This window comes from Macaca fascicularis, chromosome 5, assembly GCF_037993035.2.
Source record: "Macaca fascicularis isolate 582-1 chromosome 5, T2T-MFA8v1.1".
In the NCBI taxonomy this organism is placed as follows: domain Eukaryota; kingdom Metazoa; phylum Chordata; class Mammalia; order Primates; family Cercopithecidae; genus Macaca; species Macaca fascicularis.
This window is the reverse complement of record NC_088379.1, coordinates 64,240,981-64,259,517: the sequence shown is the minus strand read 5'-3', so window position 1 is coordinate 64,259,517 and position 18,537 is coordinate 64,240,981.

Here is an 18,537-nt window from a genome sequence, read left to right as displayed (position 1 = left end):
TATTTTCTAGGTTATCTCCCAAGGTGTTTATGGTTTTAGTTTTTTACAATTAAGTCTTTAATCTATCTTGAGTTGTTTTTTGTATGTGGTGGAAAGAAGGGGTCCAGTTTCAATCTTCTGCATATGGCTAGCCAGTTACTCCACCACCATGTATTGAATAGGGAATTATTTCCCCATTGCTCGCTTTTGTTGACTTTCTCAAGGATCAGATGGTTGTGGGAGAGCTTGGCTCTCTATTCTGTTCCATTAATCTATGTGTCTGTTTTTGTGCCAGTTATTTTGGTTACTGTAGCCTTATATACACTATACTGTATTTAGAGTACAGTACTTATAGTATAGTTTTTAAAGAGACCCTTATGTCCCGTAGCAAATGGGCAAACTGTCTTGAAAATCATAACCAGGACCTAATCTTTGGCTTATCAGAATTACAAAGGATGCTGAATTCATAACAATTATTTTTTCTAGCCAGCAAATATCCTACACCAAAGCCAAGACATAGGTTTGGGACAGATGGATTGATGTATTTGGGAACCTTGAACCTCCATATTCCCCTGAACCCTATAGGTCAGTTGAAGACACCCTTCTCTTTGCTAGACAATTAAGCATCCTCTTGCATGGAGACAATGCATAGAATTAAAGTTTATAACACACAAAATACTCAATATATGCCCCTCTCACCTTCAAACTTCTAGACCAGGAGTTGTTAACATGATATATAATATATACATAATATTAATATGTAATAAACATTGTATTATGTATACATCAATAGTATCTATTATATAAGTACTATATATCTATTTGACAGATAATATATAATAAAAATTACTTTTTCTAAAATCTGTTTCTTTAAGAAATTTGTAATTGGTTTTGTTAGGCAAACAAAAAAAATGCAGTTCTCTTTTTGTTTCTATGTGGTTAAACAATTGTTTCAGGTCATTAATTAAGCAATCTATAATTTTTCCCATTTCCCAGTGGTATGAAATGCAGTGACATATTAGCTACACATATATGATTAGGTCTCTACCTGTCTTTATATACTAGTTTTCCATCACTGTGTTGTTACTACACTATATTATTACTTAAGTGTTATTATTTATTATTTACCTTAATATCTGTTCAAGTGAGTATTTATGACTTTGTCCTTCAAATGTATTTTAGCTATTTTGAGCCCAGTATTAGTCCATTATCATGCTACTGTGAAAAAATATCTGAGGCTGGGTAATTTATCAAGAAAGAGTTTTAATTGACTCTCAGTTTCCACATGGCTGGGGAATGCCTCAAGAAACTTACGATCACGGCGGAAGGCAACTCTTCAAAGCGGGGACAGGAGAGAGAATGAGTGCAAGCAGGGGAAATGCCAGATGCTTATAAAACCATGAGATCTCATGAAACTCATTCACTCTCAGGAGAGCAGCATGGCAAAAACTGCCCCCATGATCCTATTACCTCCACCTGGTCCCTCCCACAACACGTGGGGATAATCAAGATGAGATTTGTGTGGGGTCACAGCCAAACCACATCAAGCCCATTATTTATATCACAGATTTTGGAAATCAAGTTCATACAAACACAGAATTAACCATTGAGATAATTTATTTGAGAATGACTATATTCTTTTTATGTTACAGCTATTACTAGGCATATTGTATTATTTGTAGTGTCTCAGTAATTTTAAAATTTCATTTCTGATTGTTATGTGTGTATAAGATTGCAATTTACTTTTGTATATTATTTTAATATATAGCAATTCTGATAAACTTTCTGTTTTAAATCAGCAATTTCTTTGTTTTAGAAAACAATATGTAAATACGTATATTGCATTAATTAAAACATCAAATTAAACATTAAATTGAAGAGATGTCAAAGAACATCTTTGTCTTGATCCTGATTTTTAAAAATTATTCTAATCATTCATTATTAAGTAGACAATTTTCTGAAGTTAGGTTTCTTGATTGTTTTATTTTGTTGTTTTTTGTTTATTTAATAGCTATTGTTTCTTATTTTTCATCTGATTAAGAAATATCACTCTCAATACTATGTTGAATAGGAGTGGTGAGAGAGGGCATCCCTGTCTTGTGCAAGTTTTCAAATGAAATGCTTCCAGTTTTTGCCCATTCAATATGATATTGGCTGTGGGTTTGTCATAAATAGCTCTTATTATTTTGAGATACATCCCATCAAGACCGAGTTTATTGAGAGTTTTTAGCATGAAGGGCAGTTGAATTTTGTCACAGGCCTTTTCTGCATCTGTTGAGATAATCATGTGGTTTTTGTCTTTGGTTCTGTTTATGTGATGGATTACGTTTATTGATTTGCATATGTTGAACCAGCCTTGCATCCCAGGGATGAAGACAACTCGATCATGGTGGATAAGCCTTTTGATGTGATGCTGGATTGGGTTTGCCGGTATTTTATTGAAGATTTTTGCATCAATGTTCATCAGGGAAATTGGTCTAAAATCTCTTTTTTGTGTGTGTCTCTGCCAGGCTTTTGTATTAGGATGATGCTGGCCTCATAAAATGAGTTAGGGAGGATTCCCTCTTTTTCTATTGATTGGAATAGTTTCAGAAGGAATGGTACCAGATCCTCTTTGTACCTCTGGTAGAATTTGGCTGTGAATCCGTGTGGTACTGGAGTCTTTTTGGTTGGTAGGCTATTAATTATTGTCTCAATTTCCGAGCTTATTATTGGTTTATTCAGGGATTCAACTTCTTCCTGGTTTAGTCTTGAGAGGGGGCATATGTCCGGGAATTTATCCATTTCCTCTAGATTTTCTAGTTTATTTGCATAGAGGTGTTTATATTATTCTCTGATGGTAGTTTGTGTTTCTATGGGATCGGGGGTGATATCCCCTTTATCATTTTTATTGTGTCTATTTTATTCTTCTCTCTTTTCTTCTTTCTTAGTCTTGCTAGCTGTTTATCAATTGTGTGGATCTTTTCAAAAAACCAGCACCTGAATTCATCGATTTTTTGAAGGATTTTTGTGTCTCTATCTCCTTCAGTTCTACACCGATCTTAGTTATTTGTTGCTTTCTGCTAGTTTTTGAATGTGTTTGATCTTGCTTGTCTAGTTCTTTTAATTGTGATGTTAGGGTGTCAATTTTAGATCTTTCCTGCTTTCTCTTGTGGGCATTTAGTGCTATAAATTTCCCTCTACACACTGCTTTAAATGTGTCCCAGAGATTCTGGTATGTTGTGTCTTTGTTCTCACTGGTTTCAAAGAACACCTTTATTTCTGCCTTCATTTCATTATGTACCCAGTAGTCATTCAGGAGCAGGTTGTTCAGTTTCCATGTGGCTGAGCAGTTTTGAGTGAGTTTCCTAATCCTGAGTTCTAATTTGATTGCACTGTGGTCTGAGAGACAGTTTTGTTATAATTTCTGTTCTTTTACATTGGCTGAGGAGTGCTTTACTTCCAACTATGTGGTCAATATTGGAGTAAGTGTGGTGCTGAGAAGAATGTATATTCTGTTGATTTGGGGTTGAGAGTTCTGTACATGTCTATTAGGTCCACTTGGTGCAGAGCTGAGTTCAATTCCTGGATATCCTTGTCAACTTCCCATCTCATTGATCTGTTTAATGTTGACAGTGGAGTGTTTAAGTCTCCCATTGTGATTGTATGGGAGTCTAAGTCTCTTTGTAGGTCTCTAAGGACTTGCTTTATGAATCTGGGTGCTCCTGTATTGGGTGTATATATATTTATGATAGTTAGCCCTTCTTGTTGAATTGATCCCTTTACTCTTATGTAATGGCCTTCTTTGTCTCTTTTGATCTTTGTTGATTTGAAGTCTGTTTTATCAGAGACTAGAATGGCAACCCCTACTTTTTTGTTTGTTTGTTTTCCATTTGCTTGGTAGATCTTCCTCCATCCCTTTATTTTGAGCTCATGTGTATCTCTGCACATGAGATAGGACTCCTGAATACAGCACACAGAAGGATCTTGACTCTTTATCCAACTTACCCGTCTGTGTCTTTTAATTGGAGCATTTAGCCCATTTACATTTAAGGTTAATATTGTTATGTGTGAATTTGATCCTGTCATTATGACGTTAGCTGATTATTTTGCTTGTTAGTTGATGCAGTTTCTTCCTAGCATCGATGGTCTTTATAATTGGCATGTTTTTCCAGTGGCTGGTACCAGTTGTTCCTTTCCCTGGTTAGTGCTTCCTTCAGTAGCTCTTGTAACGCAGGCCTGGTGGTGACAAAATCTCTCAGCATTTGTTTGTCTGTAAAGGATTTTATTTCTCCTTCACTTATGAAGCTTAGTTTTGTTGGATATGAGATTCTGGGTTGAAAATTATTTTCTTTAAGAATGTGGAATATTGCCCCCAGTTTCTTCTGGGTTGCAGAGTTTCTGCTGAGAGATCTGCTGTTGTCTGATGGACTTCCCTTTGTGGGTAACTCGACCTTTCTCTCTGGCTGCCCTTAACATTTTTTCCTTCATTTCAACTTTGTTGAATCTGACAACTATGTGTCTTGGGGTTGCTCGTCTTGAGGAGAAGTTCTGGCCAGGGCAATCAGGCAGGAGAAAGAAATAAGGGATATTCATTTAGGAAAAGAGAAAGTCAAGTTGTCACTGTTTGCAGATGACATAATTGTATATTTAGAAAACCCCATCATCCCAGCCCAAAATCTCCTTAAGTTGATAAGCAACTTCAGCAAAGTCTCAGGATACAAAATCAATGTGCAAAAATCACAAGCATTCCTATACACCAATAACAGACAAACAGAGAACCAAATCATGAGTGAATTCCCATTCACAATTGCTTCAAAGATAATAAAACACTACGGAATCCAACTTACAAGGGATGTGAAGGACCTCTTCAAGGAGAACTACAAACCACTGCTCAGCAAAATAAAAGAGGACAAACAAATGGAAGAACATTCCATGCTCATGGATAGGAAGAATCAACATCATGAAAATGGCCATATTGCCCAATGTAAATTATAGATTCCATGTCATCCCCATCAAGCTACCAATGATGTTCTTCACAGAATTGGGAAAAACTACTTTAAAGTTCGTATGGAATCAAAAAAGAGCCTGCAATGCCAAGACAGCCCTAAGCCAAAAGAACAAAGCTGGAGGCATCACGCTACCTGAATTCACATGATACTACAAGGCTACAGTAACCAAAACAGCATGGTACTGGTACCAAAACAGAGAAATAGACCAATGGAACAGAACAGAGTCCTCAGAAATAATACCACACATCTACAACCATCTGATCTTTGACAAATCCAACAAAAACAAGAAATGGGGAAAGGATTCCCTATTTAATAAATGGTGCTGGGAAAATTGGCTAGTCATATGTTGAAAGCTGAAACTGGATCTCTTCCTTACAGCTTACACAAAAATTAATTCAAGATGGATTAAAGACTTAAATGTCAGACCTAAAACCATAAAAACCCAAGACGAAAACCGAGGCAGTATCATTCAGGACATAGGCATGGGCAAGGACTTCATGTCTAAAACACCAAAAGAAATGACAGCATAAGCCAAAATTGGCAAATGGTATCTAATTAAACTAAAGAGCTTCTGCACAGCAAAGGAAACTACCATTGGAGTGAACAGGCAACCTACAGAATGGGAGAAAATTTTTGCAATCTACTCATCTGACAATGGGCTAATATCCAGAATCTGCAAATAACTCAAACAAATTTACAAGAAAAAAAAACAAATAATGCCATCAAAAAGTGGGCAAAGGATATGAACAGACACTTCTCAAAAGAAGACATCTATGCAGCCAACAGACATATGAAAAAATGCTTATCATCACTGGCCATCAGAGAAATGCAAATCGAAACCACAACGAGATACCATTTCACACCAGTTAGAATGGCGATCATTAAAAAGTCAGGAAACAACAGATGCTGGAGAGGATGTGGAGAAATAGGAACACTTTTACACTGTTGGTGGGACTGTAAACTAGTTCAACCATTGTGCAAGACAGTGTGGTGATTCCTCAATGATCTAGAACTAGAAATACCATTTGACCCAGCCATCCCATTACTGGGTATATACCCAAAGGATTATAAATCATGCTGCTATGAACACGTGAAGCACACAGGAGCATGTATGTTTATTGTGACACTATTCACATAGCAAAGACTTGGAACTAACCTGAATGTCCATCAATGATAGTCTGGATTAAGAAAATGTGGCACATACATACCGTGGAATACTATGCAGCCATAAAAAAGTTGAGTTCCTGTCCTTTGCAAGGACATGGACAAAGTTGGAAACCATCATTCTGAGCAAACTATTGCAAGGACAGAAAACCAAACACCGCATGTTCTCACTCATATGTGGGAATTGAACAATGAGAACACTTGGACACAGGAAGGGGAACATCACACACCGGGGCCTTTCATGGGGTTGTGGGAGGGAGGAGGGATAGCATTAGGAGATATACTTAATGTAAATGACGAGTTAACGGGTGCAACACACCAACATGGCACATGTATACATATGTAACAAACTTGCACGGTGTGCACATGTACCCTAGAACTTAAAGTATAATGAAAAAGAAAAAGAAAAAAATGAAAAGAAATTTCACTGCTATTTTTTTAATCAGTAAGGTGTTGGGTCACATTTAAGACTTTTCTACAAGTGTTGCTTAATAGAGTCAATTAAAGTTAGAAGTACATATTTAAAAATTTTAACCAAAATTGAATCTGAAATGCATGAAGATTTTATTATATTAAGGGCTTCAGGAATTAATGGATAATATGTTTTAGTCTTTACATACTTGCTTTTTGGGGGGTGCAAATGGAAACATTTGAAAGTGTTCAGTTATCTGTGCTGTGTTTAAATGTTCATGCAACTACCATAGGCTAAAATAAATTAATTTTTGGCAGCAGGAATAGCAAAAGATCATTTAAATCAATACAATTAGAAATGTATTAGAATTTGCCTAGATATTTTTGTGCTTTTTATATCTGTTCTCATGTGACAACACTTTTCGCCAAACTTTAGTATAACTCCTCAACTATATTGATGAATTTGAGTTCCTGGAATATCTGACCCTATTTAATTTGATGTCCCAAAATATTTTCAAGTGAAATATAACCAGTTCTATCAAATTCAATGCATGCTCCCCCTCTCAACCTACATACACAACACAGACATGCAAACACACATACACACACACACACACACACACACACACACACACACATTTTCCCCCAGGCTTATTTCTCTGTGAAATGATATTTTCTCATAGAATTTTGATGATTATACAACACAGATACAAACTCTATTTAAAAATCTGCAATCAAGTTTTTCTGTAATTTGAATTTATATAGACCCCTAATTGAATGACTTTGAACAAATAAATTCTTACGACCTGGAAAATTATCTCTCATTTAAACTCAAATGTGAGTGATTTCCAAACGGCATATTAAAACACAATAACGCTAAGATTACAATGTCTCGTTTATCATTTTGTTGTTATTGTTATGTTAACTTTGTTACTTCCTCAGGAAACTAGGTATTGAACATTTTGAGATGAGACAATACTATTTTCCAGTATTATCTTGAAATTTAATTATATTTTAATTCAATGGTCTTGAAAATTATATCAGACAATCCTGGATATCAACTACATTTTAGTGGAAATAGATTTAGGAGTTTTAATATACAGTATTGAGTAAAAATTATGTCATTTTACTGTTTAAAATTATTTTAAACCTGTTAATGGAGTCTATATGCTGCTAATGAAATCAGCTTAAACCTTTAATGTACTTATATCTTTGTTTTAACTTTAACTTATGAATAGCACTAGCTCTAACCTGAAAAAGTCTTTCTTGATAAATACCAAACAAACTAGTGTTTGGAGAATAACCACAGAATTTCCCAATAAATACATTTTGTGTGTTCATCTCCGTTTTTTTTGGGGGGGGGGGAAGAGAGAGAGAGAGTGAGAGAGAGAACTATTATTTTGCCATCAACAAAATTATTAAATTCCTAGTAATTTGGACTCGTCATACTTATTCAGCACTATCAACCATCATCCACATGAGGGCAGCATACCCTAAAGGATGCAGATTTTTATATTAAAGTTTTGAAAGTGCTTTTACACAGCGTTTCATGCTGAACCCTAGCAAAAGTTCTCTGATCCTAATTTTATTTTACTGATGAAGAAATCAAAATCAGAGAAGTTGAGAAATCCCTGGCAATTGGAAACTGGAATTATATTCAACTTTCACCAATTACATATTTCTTTTTTTTTTTTTTTTTTTGTTTTTTTGAGACGGAGTCTCGCTCTGTCGCCCAGGCTGGAGTACAGTGGCGCGATCTCGGCTCACTGCAAGCTCCGCCTCCCGGGTTCACGCCATTCTCCTGCCTCAGCCTCCCGAGTAGCTGGGACTACAGGCGCCCACAACCGCGCCCGGCTAATTTTTTGTATTTTTAGTAGAGACGGGGTTTCACCGTGGTCTCGATCTCCTGACCTTGTGATCCGCCCGCCTCGGCCTCCCAAAGTGCTGGGATTACAGGAGTGAGCCACCGCGCCCGGCCACCAATTACATATTTCTTATTCACTTACATTTTAACTATAAAACAGTAGTAAGAAAAGTATGGGCAAAAGCTTATGCATATGTTTCTTACTTCACTATCATTAATTAGAGGTGCCACATACACCGGAGGTACTTTCAAGTGGGACAATGAAACTTAAAGACTCTTCCAAAAAAATAAAAATCTTTGGCAAAGAAATTTCAAATTTCATTAGTTTTAGATTTGTGTAGTAACGACAAGCTACAATCCTAGCTAAACAGAGAATTTACAGTTTGCACTTCTCCATTTATTATTTCCCTTAATGAACTGTTGCATATTCTAGTTAGAAGATAAAAAGATTAGTTTTAATTATTATGGATACATAATAATTGCACATATTTATGGGGTACATGTTGTTTTGGATGCATGTATAAAGTGTGTAATGATCAAATAATGATAACTGGGAATCCCATCACCTCAAGCATTTATCTTTTTTTGTGTTGGGAAAATTTCAATTCCACTCTTTTAGTTCTTTTAAAATATACAATAACTTACTGTTTACTATGGTCACTATATTGTGCTACCAAGTACTGAATATTATTCACTCTAACTTGATTTTTTGTAGCCATTAACCATGCCCTCTTTAACCCCCCCCCCCCATTCTCACCACCCTTTCCAGCCTCTGGTGACCATCCTTCTACTCTATACGTCCGTGAGTTAATTTTTGTTTTTAACTCCAACATAAGACTGAAAACATGCAATATTTTTCTTTCTGTGTGTGGCTTATTTCATTTAGCATAACTGGAGGAAACTCCAGATCTATCCATGTTGCTGCAAATGACAGGATTTCATTATTTTTATGGTTGAATATTAATTCATTGTGTATTATGTACCAGGATTTCCTTATCCATTTGTCTATTGGTAGAAATGGATGTCGATTTCATATCTTGGCTATTGTAAATAGTCCTGCATTAAACATGCATGTGCACATATTTCTTCAGTATATTGATTTCCTTTATTTGGATATATACCCAGCAGTATTAATTGCTGAATCATATGGTAGTTATAGTTTTAGTTTTTTGAGGAACCTCCACACTGTTTTCCATAATGGCTGTACTAATTTCTAATTTACCTTTTCACCAACAGTGTACAAGGGTTCCTCTTTATCCACATCCTCATCAGCATTTATTATTGCCTACTTTTTTGAGTAAAAAAAGTTTAAACTGGGATAAGATATCTCATTATAGATTTTATTTGCACTTGTCTGATCAGTGATGTTGAGCATTTTTTCATATACTTGTTGGCCATTCTTTTTTTTTGAAACGGAGGGAGTCTGGCTCTGTCGCCCAGGCTGGAGTGCAGTGGCGCGATCTCCACTCACTGCAAGCTCCGCCTCCCAGGTTCAAGCCATTCTCCTGCTTCAACTTCCCGTGTAGGTGGAACTACAGGTGCCCGCGACGGCGCCCGGCTAATTTTTGTATTTTTAGTAGAGATGGGGTTATACCGTGTTAGCCAGGATGGTCTCAATCTCCTGACCTCGTGATCCGCCCGTCTCGGCCTCCCAAAGCTTTTACCCATTTTTACAATCAATAATTTGTTTTTTGGTTTTTGGTTTTTTTCTCCTACTGAGTTGTTTGAGCTCCTTATAGATTCTGCTTATCAATCCTTTGTCAGATGGGTACTTGGCAAATATTTTCTCCAATTCGGTAGGCTGTCTCTTCACTTTGTTTGTTTACTTCACTGTGCAGAATCTTTTTAGGTTGATGTTATTTGATTTGCTTTGGTTGTCTGTATTTTTGAGGTCTTACTCAAGAAATCTTTGTCCATAACGCTGTTCTAGAGTGCTTCCTCAATGTTTTCTTATAGTATTTTCAGTTGAGGTATTAAATTTAAATATTTAATGCTTCTTTATTTAATTTTTATATATGGTGAGAGATAGGAGGTCTAGTTTCATTTATCTGCATATAAATATCCAGTTTTCCAAGCACCATTCATTTCATTGAAAAGTCTGTCAATTCAGCAATGTATATACTTGGCATACATTGTCTGTGTAATCTCTTCATAGCTTCTCTTACTGTGCAGTTCTTTAATTTAATTGTGTCCCACATGCCAATTTTTGTTTTTGTTGCAATTGCTTTTGGAGACCTATTCAAAAATATTTTACCTAGGCTCTTGTCAGGAAATTCTATCCTAAGTTTTCTTCAAATATTTTTATAGTTCAAAATCTTCCATTTAAATATCTTTTATAGTTTGAAGTCTTCCCTTTAAATATTTAATTCTTCTTGAGTTAGTTTTTGTAGAGGGTGAAATATAAGGGTACAGTTTCATTCCGCTGCATGTGGCTAATCAGTCATACCAGCACCGTTTATAGAATAGGGAGTTCTTTCCCTGTTTCCTGTTTTTGTTCACCTTTGTCAAAAATCAGATGTTTGCAGGTGTGTGTCTTCAATAGTGAGTTTTCTTTTCTACTCAACTGGTCTATGTGTCTGTTCTTGTAATTGTACCATTCTGTTCTGATTACTGTAGTCTCATAATATACTTTGAATTTGGGGAGTATGGTGCCTCTGGCTTAGTTCTTTGGCTTAGAATTACCTTGGCTATTCACACTCTTTTTTTGGTTCCGTATGAATTTTTTTTTTTTTTTTTTTTTTTTTTGCTGTGAGAATTAAATAATATTTATTAAAAGGCCAATGCATTATCTGGCACACAATAGGTGCTCCATAATGTGTCTTTTTCTCTCTCTTTTTCTTTATACTTTAAGTTCTAGGGTACATGTGCATACCGTGCAGGTTCGTTACATACGTATACATGTGCCATGTTGATGTGTTGCACCCATTAACTCGTCGTTTACATTAGGTATATCTCCTAATGCTATCCCTCCCCCTTCCCCCCATCCCATGACAGGCCTCGGTGTGTGATGTTCCCCTTCCTGTGTCCAAGTGTTCTCGTTGTTCAATTCCCACCTATGAGTGAGAACATGCGATGTTTGGTTTTCTGTCCTTGCAATAGTTTGCTTAGAATGAGGGTTTCCAGCATCATCCATGTCCCTACAAAGGACATCAACTCATCCTTTTTTATGGCTGCATAGTATTCCATGCTGTATATGTGCCACATTTTCTTAATCTAGTCTATCATTGATGGACATTTGGCTTGGTTTCAAGTCTTTGCTATTGTGAACAGTGCTTCAATAAACATATGTATTCATGTGTCTTTATAGCAGCGTGATTTACAGTCTTTGGGTATATAACCAGTAATGAAATGGCGGGGTCAAATGGTATTTCTAGTTCTAGATCCTCGAGGGATCGCCACACTGTCTTCCACAATGGTTGAATTAGTTTACACTCCCACCAACAGTGTAAAAGCATTCCTATTTCTCCACATCCTCTCCAGCATCTGTTGTTTCCTGACTTTTTAATGATCACCATTCTAACTGGTGTGAGATGGTGTCTCGCTGTGGTTTCGATTTGCATTTCTCTGACGGCCAGTGATGATAAGCATTTTTTTCATATGTCTGTTGGTTGAATAGATGTCTTCTTTTGAGAAGTGTCTGTTCATATCCTTTGCCCACTTTTTGATGGAATTATTTGTTTTTTTCTTGTAAATTTGTTTGAGTTATTTGCAGATTCTGGATATGAGCCTATTGTCAGATAAGTAGATTGCAAAAATTTTCTCCCGTTCTGTAGGTTGCCTGTTCACTCTAATGGTAGTTTCCTTTGCTGTGCAGAAGTTCTTTAGTTTAATTAGATCCCATTTGCCAATTTTAGCTTATGTTGTCATTTCTTTTGGTGTTTTAGACATGAAGTCCTTGCCCATGCCTATGTCCTGAATGGTACTGCCTAGGTTTTCGTCCAGGGTTTTTATGGTTTTAGGTCTGACATTTAAGTCTTTAATCCATCTTGAATTAATTTTTGTGTAAGCTGTAAGAAAGGGATTCAGTTTCAGCTTTCAACATATGGCTAGCCAGTTTTCCTAACACCATTTATTAAATAGGGAATCTTTTCCCCATTTCTTGTTTTTGTTGGGTTTGTCAAAGATCAGATGGTTGTAGATGTGTGGTATTATTTCTGAGGGCTCTGTTCTGTTCCATTGGTCTGTTTCTCTGTTTTGGTACCAGTATCATGCTGTTTTGGTTACTGTAGTCTTATAGTATAGAATAGGTTTTTTTCTTGTAATTCTGTGAAGAATGATTTTGGGAGTTTTACAAGAATATCATTGAATCTGTAAATTGCACTGAGCAGTATGGCCATTTTAATATTCATTCTTTCAACTCATGAGCATGGAATGTTTTCCATTTATCTCTGTCATATCTGATATCTGTCAGCAGTGTTTTGTAATTCTTCTTGTAGACATTTTTCCCCTTTTTTGGTTAGCTGTATTTACAGGTATTTCATTTTCCTTTGGTTATTGTAAATGGTATTGTGTTCTTTATTTGGTTCTCAGCCTGGAGGTTATTGGTATATATAAATTGCTGACATTTCTACATTGGTTTTGTATCCTGAATGTTTATGAAAGTCATTTATCACTTTTGAGCATCTTTATGGAGTCTTTAGGGTTTTATAGGTATAGAATAATAACAAAGCAAAGAGAGATAGTTTGATTTATTCTTTTCCTATTTTGATGCCTTTTATTATTTTCTCTGGTTGATTTTCCTGACTACGACTTTCAGCACTATGTTGAATAGGAGTGATGAGAGTGGCCATTCTTGTCTTATTCCAGTTCTCAAGGGGAATGATTGCAGCTTTTACCATTCAGTTGAAGTTGGCTGTGAGTTTGTTATAAATGGCTCTTATTATTTTGACATATGTTCCTTCAATGCCTATTAGTTGAAGTTTTTACACTAAAGGTATGTTGGGTTTTATCAAAGACTTTTTCTGTGTCTATTGAGATGATCATGTGGCTTATGTATTTAATTCTGCTTATGGGGTGAATCACATTTATTGATTTGTATATGTTGAACCAACTTTGCATCCCAGGAATAAAGTCTACTTGATCATGGTGAAGTAACTTTTGGATGTGCTGCTGGATTCGGTTTGATAGTATTTTGTTGAGTATTGTTTCTTCTGTGTTCATCAGGGATATTGGCCTGACGTTTTCTTTTCTCATTGTCTTTCTGCAAGATTCTGGTATCATAGTGATGGTGGCTCCATAGAGTGATTTAGGGAAGTGTCACTCTTCCTCAATATTTTTGGAATAGTTTTACTAGGATTGGTACCAGTTTTTCTTTGTATATCTGGTAGAATTTAGCTGTGAATTCATCTGGTCCAAGGTATTTATGGTTGATTTTATTATTATTATTACAGATCCAATTTGAGAGCTTGATATTTATCTATTCAGGGTTTCAATCTCTTCCCGATTCGACCCTGGGAGAGTGTGTGCTTCCAGGAAATTATCGTTTTCCTGTAGATTTTCTAATTTGCATGCATAAAGTTGTACATAGTATTTTCTGAGTATCTTTTCTATTTCTGTAGGATCAGTTGTTATGTCGTCTGTGTCATTTCTCAATGTGTTTATTCGGATATTCTCTTTTTTTATTTATTAATCTAGCCAGTAGTCTATTAATCTTGTTAATTTTTTCAAATAACCAACACTTGATTTCATTGATCCTTTGTATAGACTTTTATGTCTCAATTTTGTTCCATTATTCTCTAACTTTTGTCTTTTCTTTTCTTTTCTCCTGCTAGCTTTGGGGTTTGTTCTTTTTTTTCTATTCATTTAGATGTGAAATTAGACTGCTTATTTGAGTTTTTTGTTCGTTTGGTTTTTTTGTTTGTTTTGTTTTGGGTTTTTTTAGATGAAGTTTCACTCTTGTTGCCCAGGCTGGAGTGCAATGGCATGATCTTGGCTCACTGCAACCTCCGCCTCCTTGGTTCAAGAGATTCTCCTGCCTCAGCCTCCCGAGTAGGTGGGATTACAGGCTCCCACCACCACGCTAGCTAATTTTTGTGTATTTAGTAGAGATGAGGTTTCACCCTGTTGATCAGGCTGGTCTTGAACTTCTGACCTCAGATGATCCACCCACCTTGGCCTCCCAAAGTACTGGGATTACAGGCGTGAGCCACTGTGCCCAGCCTATTTGAGATCTTTCTAATTTCTGGATGAAGGTGTTTCGCACTATAAACTTTCTTCTTAACACTGATTTTGCTAAAACCAAGAGATTTGGGGGCAGTTGTGTCTCTATTTTCATTAATTTCAAAGAATTGTTTTATTTTTTTCTTAATTTCACTGTTCATCCTTGAGCCATTCAGGAGCACGTTGTTTAATTTATATGTATTTGTTTAGTCGTAAGAATTATTCTTGATATTTGATATGGTTTGGCTCTGTGCCCCCACCCAAACCATACTCCCCACCTGTTGAGGGCAGGACCTGCTGGGAGGTGATTGGATCATGGGGGTAGTTTCCCACATGCTGTTCTTTTGATAGGGAGTGAATTATCACGAGATCTGATGGTTTAAAAGTGTTTTTCAGTGCCCGACCCTCTCTCTCTCTCGCTGTCTGCCCTGTGAGAAAAAAGGTACTTTTCCTTCACCTTCTGCCATGATTGTAAGTTTCCTGAGGCCTTGCCAGCCATGTGGAACTGTGAGTCAATTAAACCTCTTTTCTTTACAAATTACTCAGTCTCAGATAGTTCTTTATAGCAGTTTGATAACAGGCTAATATAAGATTAAGTATTATTTTTATCACACTGTGGTTCGAGAGCATGCTTTCTATGATTTCTATGTTATTAAATGTGTTGAGACTTGCTTTATGACTGTATTATTCCATTCTCATGCTGTTAATAAAGATATACCTGAGACTGGGTAATTTATACCGGAAAGAGGCTTAATGGACTCACAGTTCCACATGGCTGGGGAGGCCTCACAATGATGGCAGATAGCAAATGAGGAGCAAAGTCACATCTTAAATGGCAGCAGGCAAGAAAGTGTGTGCAGGGGAACTCCCCCGTTACAAAACCATCAGATATTATGATATTTATTCCCTTTCATGAGAATAGCATGAGAAAGTCTCGCCTCTATGATTCAATTAACTCCCACCATGTCCCTTCCATGACATATGGGAATTATGTGAGCTACAAGTCAAGATGAGATTTGGGTGGGGACACAGCCAAACCATATAAATGACTAAACATGTAGTCAACCTCAGAATATATTCTATGTGCATATGAGAAGAATGTATATTCTGTGATTGTGGTGCAGAATGTCAGTTCCAATTATTTAAGTATTGAGTTTAAGTTCAGAGTGTCTTTGTTAGTTTTCCGCCTTGACGATCACTCTAATGCTGTCAGTGATGTGTTGAAGTCTCCCTCTGTTATTGTGTGCTTATCTCAGTGTTTTTATAGGCTAATAAAACTTATTTTAGGAAGAGGTGTGCTCTGATGTTAAGTGCATATATATCAGATAGTTAATTTCCTTGGATTGTACTCTTTATCATTATGTAATGCTCATCTTTGTCCTTCTAAATTGTTATCGTTTTAAACTCTGTTTTATTTGATGTAAGAATAGTGGTTCCTACTCTTTTTGTTTCCCATTTGCATAGTAGATCTTTCTCCACATTTTCAGTTTGAGCCTGTGGCTGTTGTTACATATGAGATGGATTTCTTGAAGACAGCATATAGTTGGGTCTTACCTTTTTATCCAGCTTGACACCCAAGTCCTTTTGGCGGGGTGGTTAGCTCATTTACATTCAGGGCTAGTGTTGATATACGAGATTTTGATTTTGTCCTCATATTGTTAACTGGTTGTTAATAGACTTGATTGTGTAGTTGCTTTATACTGCCTGGGGGCTACTTGCTTATGTGTGTTTTTGTGGTAGCAGGTATTGGTCTCTTGATCCCCTGTTTAGCACTCCCTTAAGGAACTCTTGTAATGTTGGTCTAGTTGACATGAATTCCCTCAGTATTTGCTTGTCTGAAAATGATTTTATTACTCTTTTACTTATGAAGTTTTGTTTGCTGGGATATGACATTCTTGGTTGGTTGGAATTTCTTTTATTTAAGGACACAGAAAATATGCCCCCAATCTCTTATGGCTTGTACAATTTCTGCTGAGAAGTCAGCTACTAGCCTGATGAGGTTCATTTTGTATGTAACATGACACTCTTGTGTTTACCTTGGTGCATCTGATGGCTATATGTTGCAGGGATGGTTGTATTGTTTAGTATCTAGGCAGGGTTTTTTATATATTTTTTTGAATTTGCATGTCAATCTCTAGTGAAATTAGGCAACTTTTCATGACTATATTCTCAAACAAATTTTCTACGTTTCTTATTTTCTCTCTTTTTCTATCAAGAATGCCAATGAGTTACAGATTTGGTCTCTTTACATAATCCCATATTTCTCTAAGGTTTTGTTGATTTTTAAAATTCTTTTAAATTTATTTTTGTCTGACTAAGTTGATTCAAATAACTCACCTTTGAGCTCTGAGATTATTTTCTTAGCTTGGTTTATTCTTCTGTTAATACTTTCTACTGTATTATGAAATTACTATGAATTTTTCAGCTCTAGAAGTTTAGTTTGATTCTTTCATAAAATGACCTTTTTGCCTTTAACTTTTGGATCATTTTATTGGATTTCCTGGATTGCCTGGATTAGGTTTCAACTTTCTCCTGAATCTTTTGAACTTCCTTGCCATTATACATCTGTTATTTCAGTATATTTAAGAACCCCTGCTAGGAAGCTATTGGACTCATTTGGAAGAAAGGGAACCTTCTGGCTTATTGAATTGCCAAAATTTTTGTGCTGATCACTTCTCAGTTGGGAGGGTTGGTGTCCCTTTAACTGTGATATAAGTTGAGTATAGTCAGTTGACTTCGTTTCTAGATGTTTTCAAAGTGTCAAGGCTAAGTACAGGGTTTTTATCTGTAGTTGAATTATTGCCCTTGGTTTCACAGGGGAGTATATTAGTAAAATATATTTGGTGTTCTACTTTGGGTTGTGATTCAGTAAGTGATACTTAAGAGTAAGGGTCAGTAGATAAGTTCTTACTTAGCCACATGGCTCCTTTGGATTTCCTTGCATTTGTATCCATGTGCTGTGGTGCAGTGGGAAGAGAAGTGGCCCCTTCAACCAGGTCTGCTTCTGGGCCTTAACGGAGCCCCTCCAATTACTGGCACTACACCCATATTTCTTTTTATTAGGTTCTCCAGGTCACAGGACTCACTCACCCTTTCCAGGCTGGCTCTTTTAATGGAAGCACACTAAACTCCTACTCCAGCCCACAAACACAAGCATCTCACATTGCTCAGTGCTTTAAGATTTTGGGTTACTTTCTGCTCAAATCATGGCCACGTATCTCAGCTCTGCATTTCCAAGCTTCATGCCACATCCATGGGTTTCCGGATCAGGGTGTGGCTCTGTCCTTTGGAGTTAGGGAGCATTTTGTCAGCTCAAAAGTCAACGGGGAAAGTGTGGTTCTCTGTAGCTAAAATCCCAGTAGTCTCATATTTCCTTCTCTTACTCATTTGCCAGAAGCCATTCAGGACTGGAAAGTAGCTCTAGCATTTGGGTATCCCACACGGGGTTACCAGCTTTCTTCTTTAGCTTAAGTGTTTGCAATGTGTCTTCATCTACTTTCAGCATTTTCTCTATGAAGATCTTTTCAAATTATTTTTGTTTACTCAAAATTTTGTTATCTCTGTGGGAGTGACTCTTCCTGGCTGCATCTAACTGGCCATTTTCACGTTTTGTATTTTATTTTTTAATTAATTAATCAATTAATTAATTTTTGAGATGGAGTCTCACTCTGTCACCCAGGCTGGAGTGCAATGGCACAATCTTGGCTCACTGCAGACCCCCCCTTCCCGGATTCAAGTGATTCTCTTGCCTCAGCCTCCTGAGTACTTGGGATTACAGGTGCCCACCACCATTCCTGGCTAATTTTTGTATTTTTAGTAGAGATGGGGTTCCCCCATGTTGGTCAGGCTGGTCCTGCACTGCTGATCTCAGGTCATCTTCACCTTTCTCATTTCCTGCACCTTTAATAAGATCTGTCTTTCAAACCCATAATTGTTATATTTGTTTATGTTTAAATTTTACACATTCTT